Source organism: Pseudophryne corroboree, chromosome 3, assembly GCF_028390025.1.
Source record: "Pseudophryne corroboree isolate aPseCor3 chromosome 3, aPseCor3.hap2, whole genome shotgun sequence".
Taxonomy (NCBI): domain Eukaryota; kingdom Metazoa; phylum Chordata; class Amphibia; order Anura; family Myobatrachidae; genus Pseudophryne; species Pseudophryne corroboree.
The window spans coordinates 497,775,577-497,784,614 of record NC_086446.1 but is presented as its reverse complement, the minus strand read 5'-3'; the positions used below and the strand labels follow the sequence as shown (position 1 = coordinate 497,784,614).

The 9,038-nt window shown below is 39.6% G+C and overlaps 1 long non-coding RNA gene across 1 annotated transcript; it reads right to left on the bottom strand.

The window, feature by feature from the left end:
* Positions 1–2,950: 2,950 nt before the first annotated feature.
* On the bottom strand, positions 2,951–8,600 carry LOC135057943 (uncharacterized). Its single transcript, XR_010244480.1, has 3 exons — positions 8,544–8,600; positions 7,154–7,293; positions 2,951–3,980 (listed from the first exon to the last, which is right to left on the bottom strand). It is a non-coding gene; the product is annotated as an uncharacterized LOC135057943 (long non-coding RNA).
* Positions 8,601–9,038: the final 438 nt, after the last annotated feature.

Sequence of the window (9,038 nt, the reverse complement as noted above, 5' to 3'; positions counted from 1 at the left end):
TAAGCATGCTCCGTGGCATTGCCCAGGCTCACACAATGCAAGAACACCACGAGGCATTAAAATCACTTACGGAAAGTGACACTTGGAAAAAGTGTGATTTGTTCAGGCAGTGGTTTTCATCCAAATGGTTACCCGCAATTAAAGTAAATCCTAAAATTTAACATTGTTATAGAAAATATTTAAATAATATACACCCAAAAAATCTGCTACAATTCTACCTTCATTATGTATTATAATTTGACCTTTATATTAAAATTAGAAATCTGGAGTGAATATAATATTAAGAAAAAGTTTTCCATTAAATTAATAGTAGAAGTACATTAAATTATAATAGGAATGGCAATTGTATTTTGAAGTTACATATCTTAGATTTGGGATTATGAGTCCAGACATCATGTTATATTTATATTTAAATTTTTGGTTAATTTAAATAAAGTTTATCTTACGTCCTAGAGGATAATGGGGTTGCATTTCGTGCCATGGGGTATAGACTGTTCCACTAGGAGCCATGGGCACTTTAAGGGGTATATTCAATTGAAGTCAGATCCATTCAGACATTCATTTTGTTATCTAAATGGGTGCGACCTTGGCTATTCAATGAAATCTCAATTTGACTCGAAAAAAAAAAAGTTGAATTAAGATGAGGTAGATGAGACGGAGGAGAGACGCCAGCAGACGGGGGAGAGCAGCACTACAGCATCGGCTACAGCAGTGTAGCCGAAGGATGTGTTACAGCCGACGCTCACGGCAGTGTCCAGCCGGCTCCAGCAAGCAAGGTCTCGCTTGCTGGAGCCGGGTGGACGCTGCCGTGAGCGGCGGCTGTGATACATCCACCGGCGCTGCTCTCCCCCGTGTCTGCTCCCGCATTAGCTTCACACCACTACTGTATAACACGACTACTGTATAGGACTCCAGTGTCCCCTAGAGGATTCATAGAAATGGATTTATCGGTAAGTACCAAAATCCTATTTTTTTTATTCCCAATAACAGATGTGGGCACACGTTTACAGAAATAAAACAATGCATGTGGTTATCAATACCAATAATGGATTGGAAAGACAAAATGAAACGCTAAAACATTCTTATCTTCAGGGCTACAAAAACTGCACACTTAGTGAACTGTTCAGTGTTCTTTATTCACGTTTCTTCCCTGATGGCTACAGAAAGTAAGATTAATTTTCACTTTATTTTATAGTTTGTGTTTTCACATTAGAATAAGCAACTGTATTGTTAATTGTTTGTTTTTGTCTATATGTCATTATGCTTATGTGACTTTAGATATTAAATAGATGTAAATGCCAAAACAAACACACCAAGCTATATTTAGAATAGAGCAGTAAAATCCGTTTTGTTTTAAATAGGATTTATGTATTATTATGTTTTTAAAAAAGTGTAAGATTATTTTGTGTCTATACCATAGAATTTTTCATCATAATTATTAACCTCGAAAATATTATACATTTTATTCATGAACACATCATGTGTAGGCAACAAAGCATTTAGGGGCATGTTCATCAACACTAAACAGGGTTTTATTTAAATAAAATATCAACCCTTTTTCCCATTTTATTTCATAGCAGAATAATTTCTAAAGGCTGTAATGGCTGAGATATTGCTCATATCTCCCAGTAACTGACTTGCCGCAATAATTTACACATAACCCATACTAAAATAATGGGATTTATAAATTTTGATATTTATCAAGTTTTGACAATAAAATATTGTAAAAATTTTTACAGTGAAACTGTTCAACATTTTTAAATGGTGTACAGCCCCCGAATCTATTAACAAACAGCCATTTACATGGAAGCTTGTGCAGCAGAGGGATCTATTGAGATCACTTCAAACTGTTTACAACGTGATAGCAGCTGTGGTGTTCATTGAAACAGTAACAGCAGTGAGGTAGGGGTACACCATGGCTGGAGCACATCCTCGTGCAGCCCAGGTAATCATTGCCGGCAGTGGGGAATATGGGGGAATGCAGCTGCAGGAGGGGGAAATATAAATTTTAAAAGAAGAGGCTTTGAAAAAAAAAAAATTTAATTTATGATTATTTTCATATTTATGAAAAATATATCTTAAAATGCTTTTCCTTTTCTCTAGGTATGTGCAGTTGAATGTGCAATTCTCAGAAATGTACAGAAAATATAAGAAAGAATTGCCAGCTTTCTTACAGAATCGTCCAAGGGGATTTGTACTACATGTGTTAAAACGGTGGTTTAGCAATCTGGATAAAGATCACATTACCTGTTTGAATGTTGACAAAGGCATTTTCATGGTAAAGAGTGAGGCAGATAGAGAAAGGGAGTACAATGTAAATTTAGGAAGTGATTGTCCATCTTGTACCTGTATTGACTGGTTAAGGTTCCTTTTGCCTTGCAAGCACATGTGTGCCATTTTGCGCTGCAATACAACATGGAAGTGGGAAAATATTAATCCACTGTATGCAGAAAACAGACTATTTACTCTAGACAAAGAATTTTTTTGGGGGCGTACAAAGCGTGAACAAACTGAAGAGAATGTGGACTCAAAAGATAAACTGGTTTTAAAATCCATGTTAAAACCCGGCAAATTACCTCCACGAAGAAGAACAGGAGTCACTCGAAGATGTGTACAAGCTTTAAAACAAAGCATTGATTGTGTGTATTTGGTTAAAGATAAAAATTTCCTTATGGAATTTTTGGTTGATTGTACTAAAAATTATGAGAAAGTTTTTGCAGCTATACCAAAGGATCATGGAATTCCATTAATTGAATCCCCCAAAAAAACAAACAAAACAGAGAGTATAAATCCACTTCCAAAAAGGAAGTATGGAAAGCCTAAACAGACAGGAGCCCAGCGTTTTGGGGTAAAGGCAGAAATGCAAAAAGCTGAGGTGAGGATAGATATCTCTCAACCTGTAGATGATGAACTGGAAGCTGTCAGTCCAGTTAACCAAACAGATACTTGGTTGACCATAAATGGCATCAAGCTGACATACCAAGATAGAGAGGAAATAAGCAGTGGAGCATGGCTTGATGACAATATAATAAATGTTTGTCAGTACTTGATCTCACAGAGCCATCCTTCATATGCAGGTTTCATTGATACCCTGATCCTTGCACAAAATTCAGGTACTGCTTGTGATAGTGACCAGGTGCTTCAAATTCACCATCTTGGGGCACACTGGGTCACATCTCAAAGAGTTAGGAATACAGTTACTGTTTACGATTCCTTAACTTTTTCAGGTGTCCCAGATACACTAAAAAAACAGCTCAAACAGTTATATTTGCCACTGTTTGATGGGGTTAATCAAGTGCTTGATATTAATTTTAGGTGCTGCCAGAAACAGATGGGAATCAATGACTGTGGTCTGTTTGCGTTAGCAAACTGTGTAGCTCTTGCAAATTGTTTCAAATTGTCTACAATCAAATTTGAGCAAGATCAGATGAGGAAGCATCTCATAAAATGCCTTGAAAATGAAAAAATCGAAATGTTTCCACACACACATTTCAAATCAAAGCAAAAAAAGAAAAAAGTTAAGATGACACTTCATTGTACATGTAACTTTTATTTGACAGATGAAGACATGATTCAGTGTCATCAGTGTAAACTGTGGCTGCATTTTTCCTGTGCTGGTGTACAGAAAAATGATAAAAGGGTTACTACAAAAAAGAAGTTTTTGTGCACAGAATGCACTAAATAATTCATTTTTTAGTGTTGTACAGCCCCGTATTTAGTAAAAAAGAAAGTAGATAACTGAATTAGTCCAGGACCTTTAGCCAACTTAAATATAGCCTGATTATATAATACAAACCACACTAGATCAAAGTGGACAAAAGGAAATCACTGCATCAACAAGCTCTGTCCCCCTTTTCTAGGCTGCTGGGAATAGCATTTGGTGGGGTTTGTATCACCATGCTTTCATCTCATTGACATTTCAAATGTGCTGTAACATTTTTCGAAGTTTGATATTCAATACATATTGCAGTCTTGCATGCCTGTTAGTAAACAAATTAAAAATTTAGGAATATTTTTTTTTGAAAAATTTATTACATTTTATATGACTTCAATACTATAACTGGTTTGTTAGAAAAATGTGTTTTGTTATGAAAAATTAATAAAGAAAAAAATGTTCATGCTCTAGCTCACTTGCACATATCTTAACTACATATAATAGAGCATTGGCCATGATTATAAGTTATATGTCCTTCACAGCCACCATAACTTTGTTCACAACGGACATTATAAAAAATGCACATGCAAATGCTTAAGAAGATGTGTTCTGTAACTCGATGACTACTGTTGGCTTTTGTGTTCAGTTGATTTCTTAAGATTAAGTGATAATGTCAAATATTACCTTTAAACATAAAGCTATATACTAATACCGTGGAGCTGCTATGGCCGCTAGACCAGGTGTACGTGCTACGCACTTTGTACGCTATTTGCGTACAGAGTCCTTCACGTGGTACGCACTTGGCGTACACACGCTGCGCTGAGTGTACGGAATACACACAGCAGGCACACACACAGTCGATAACATTTAAACCTTGCTAATAAAACACAGTAAGGATATGCTTATACTCTAAACCTAAGTAGTCAAATACTGCAGTGATGTAAAGCTTAAAACCATTAACAATGTGTATGCTGTTTGAGCGATTAAGACGCTAAGAGAGCCCTTTGCAGGAAAGTGAAAACACAAGACCGGGTTTGGTTAAAACCACAGCAGCTCTAACACTGCCGTGGATTGTTTAGAGAAAAAGGGGAAAACCAATACAAGTTATACAATACAAGCTAACACAGAAATCTAACATAATAACAGATAATAACATGAACAATGGCAAACAAGAGCGAAGAAATGGCTACAGATAAATATGCATACGTGGGGAATCTTTCGCAAGCGCAACCTGGAGTCCAGTCATCAGCTGTTCAGGTAGAAAGCCTTCAGAGACATGAGGCTGGCAAGGCAAGAGTGGTCTTTATATACACAACATACATTCACAATACAATGGTACCTGTAATCTCATTGTTCACTGGACACAGAGATGTGTCTCTACATTACAGAAAAGGTCATAGGTAGATTTGAACAGGTGGGCTGTGTCTTTCCCCAACTGCTCATGTGGGAGGTATCCTAAGGATTCCCGCCGCATCTGTAACTTACAGCAAATACAGTTAATGTTCATAATCTACTTCTCTACATAACTATACGCAAGAGCGAGCGATCCTTTCCTAACTAACATCTGAATATTACCCTTAAAATACCCTACAGCTGGATACTAGACACCACTTTTCAACCTTTATCTGACCCTTCATATCATGCAGAGAGGAATCTCTCTGTCCAGGAACAGTTTAAACTAATCATACTCGCTGACATGGTCTAGGTGAATATTAACTACAAAACGCACTATATGGGTTAAATATGCTACAATCGAGTCGCACGCTACACGCTCACAAACTCTACCGTAAATGCGCATACCAAGCGCATGGCCGTGGAAGCTCCATTACGCAAAGTGCGGATATGCGTACGCACGGCAGAGCGAGTGCACGCACAGCGGGCATGTGCATGGGGTTAGTACAAAAGGATATGCATCATGATATTTTTCAACTTTGACATAAGCATTTTATCACTGCATGAACATTAGCCTTCTGAGTGACCCTTTGTTTACAGCCTTCTGAGTGACCCTCTGGTTACTGAGGATGACTGTGGAATTACTGCAGCTGAAGCTAGGGAAGTTAAATTTAACACTGCAGCATTGTGAATTTCTGAAAAATACAGTCTACGTCATGCCTAAAAAATCGGTACATAAAAAAAAAATTCAGTTATATAAATATCAATCTTTGAGATAACAGAGATTGATAGCAATCCCTACTAAGAAATATCTGTATTCCTCACCACCGATGGAATCTATTTTACAGCATCATTTTGGAAAAATGTATTTGAACTAAAGTGTTCCTATCTATTTACATCCATACAGTATGATAGTTACGGAAGGCTCATAGCCTGATTCATAAATGCAAAATGTTGATGCGACATGCAGGCGGGCAATATTTAGTCTGTTCATGCAACTGATTCGCACTGCACTTGTATCCCAATGGTTATTACTTTAAGATAAAAATTTACTAGAGACAAATGCTATTTGGATTTGCAACTTAGAATAGTAACCATTGGAATACAAGTGCAGTGCGAATTGGTTGCATGCACAGAATGTAAATATCACCAGCTTGCATGCAGCAATAATAGGATGCACTTATGAATCTGGCTCTGAGCCCGGCAGAACTAGTTCTGGCTGTCACCATGGAGGCAATTTTCACACACAGAAATACATCTTAATGGGGTTGATGCAATCTATGTGTGAGAATTTGGTGTGTATTAATACGCACAATGTAGGATTATCAAGGTTGCTGATGGATGACTCTGAAAAACAATTGGTTGCAAGATTAGCAGAAATACACAGTTGTAAACTGGCATACACTATAAAATTATCTGGCAGATAATAGGAGGTTGGAATGAAAACCTGGGAATGGATTAGAGCAAGTGACAATGGACCATTTACTCCTGGAAAATAAACAAAACCTGTCTTTTATACAAATTGGTAAAATCAATAATGTTGTCCATTTTACAGAGTTTGTTAACAAATGGTTGATTGTCAGCTGCTTGCATCCATGACCATGTTTTCATTCCAACCACAGATTAGGGTGGTATTCACTATGCCAGCTGTCAGGATCAAAGCAATCTATACCGCCGCCGGAATCACAACACCCGGCATATGGGGGTCAACGACCGGCATGGAGGGAGAATTTGCACGCAAGCGTACACGCAACGGGCTAATTTGCGCTCAACCCGCTGTCGGCATGTCGGTGGAAGAGATCCCAGCGCCAGTATGTTAAACATCGGGAACCCGTGGCAAATCATAATAAACCCCACAGATTATATGCAAGATAATTGTATAGTGTATGCCCATATTTAGTCTCAATAGCATGCACCGATGAATCAACACATCAAGCTCCAAATGCAAGTGTATAAACAGTGATTAGACTCATGGATGCACCTCAACATTTATTGCTACAAATTCATTTATACAAACTAATTTTGGTTGGATTGAGGATTAACCCAACAACCTATTACAATTTATTGAGTTCCAGTGCTTAGGATCATACCTAGTTCTCACTTTACCTTGATCTTATACTGCAAAGTATGTCTAGAAGTCAAATCTTAAGAGCTTGTGCAGTGTAAGGAATAAACTGCTGCCGTGGGGGACTAATTTGAAGAACAAGGGGGGATCTGGGGCACAACACTGGCCCTGTGGAGGAAGACTGACAGAGAAATATAAACATGTACTGTGCAGCATCTACACACAGATCTCTCCACAAGTGTGCATGCAAATCTGAATCATCCAACTTGACCATTTAATCTACTTGGATGTTGCATTTGAAGGTTGCTTAATCATATAAAACTGGCTAGTAACAGTGCCTTGCTAAAGTCTTCAGCCTGAAAAAGCTTTCTAAGAAGACTTCAAGGGCCGCAGCACTTACATGTCAGAGTGACATTCAGCGCTGCGGCTCCATCACCTTCCAAGCAGTGTCGCATACTCCCATGGCTCAGTTCCCGGATACTTGCAGTGGAGACACTCCGACTCTAGGAACACGGTAGCAGACGCTCTCAGGGTTGTCGTGGCTGCCACGGGGAGGAGGTAAGAGGGTCAGCCAGGCGGGACCCGCTACTAAATCATGTTCTGTTCGCAGTCTAGGGAGACGGAGTGGGACGCTGGCATGGACACTGTTATGCACAGGGACCCCACTATATCTGCTAGGGCATAGAAGTACAAGTTGGGTGTACTAACGCACAATTTAATAAGACTACGTAGTAACAGGTGGTGAGTACCAGCATAGGGGAGCCAGCGTTTGGCCTGGACCAGGGTGCCAACTTTGAGTGGATTTCCTGCCCTTGAGCTGGCTTTCACTCTCCCTCACTACCTGACTGAGACGCTGGGCGCCATCTTTGGGATAGCTGCAACTGGTCTCAATGACTGCAGGGCAAGGTCTACCTTGTAAAGCCACCTGTAATCAGGGCAAATACTTTACAAACACTTAAGTGTTCTACATGTCTCTTTACAGACGGCGTTAGTCAACAAGAAGTGTATCTTACAGTATATATTGTACGAGTATTCAGATATATACCTCAGAACTAGGACCGCGCTGTTTTATATATCTCATTGGCTTAGCAGCAGGTCTATCACACCCAGTCCACAGCTGATTGGGCGAGAAACGTCCTCCCACACAGGTTACATCCAATGGAAGTCTCTGCCCTTTGCCTGCTGTGTTTTGACAGAGCAGGATTAGCAATGGGGCTGATGGAGCTGCAGCTCCAGCCCAACAACCCAAAATAGTCCCCCTGCATCTGCAGCAACACACCCTCCAACAATTTAAACATAAACATTGATACTAATTCGAAAAGGGGGCGTGGCAATGGGTACAGCGCCGTGACAACGCACCTTTTCCTATACTTTCAATGGAAGCTTGGAGAGTCAAAAAACAGTACAGACCATAAAAAAAAGGGACTGTACCTGTCAAAAAGGTGCAGCTGGAGGGTCTGCCACTGTATCTGCAGCAAGTCTCTACACTGTAGATAGGGGAAAAAACATTGTTTTACTGCAGCGTCCTATGGGGGTCATTCCAAGTTGTTCACTAGCTGAATTAGTTCGCTGTAGTAGAGACACTTACAAATGTAATGCCCTCTGTACCAGTGTTGCTTACACACGTAACACAACCTGTACCGGTGCCGCTTACACACGTAACGCCCACTGTACCAGTGTTGCATACACACGTAACGCTCCCTGTACCAGTGACGCTTACACACGTAACACCCCCTGTACCAGTGTTGCTTGCACACGTAACGCTCCCTGTACCAGTGTTGCTTACACACGTAACGCCCCCTGTACCAGTGACGCTTACAAACATTATGCAGCAGTCACACATACACACACAACAGACACATATATATACAAACACACACAAACAAACATACATAGTCTACATACATTACACACATACACAGTCAC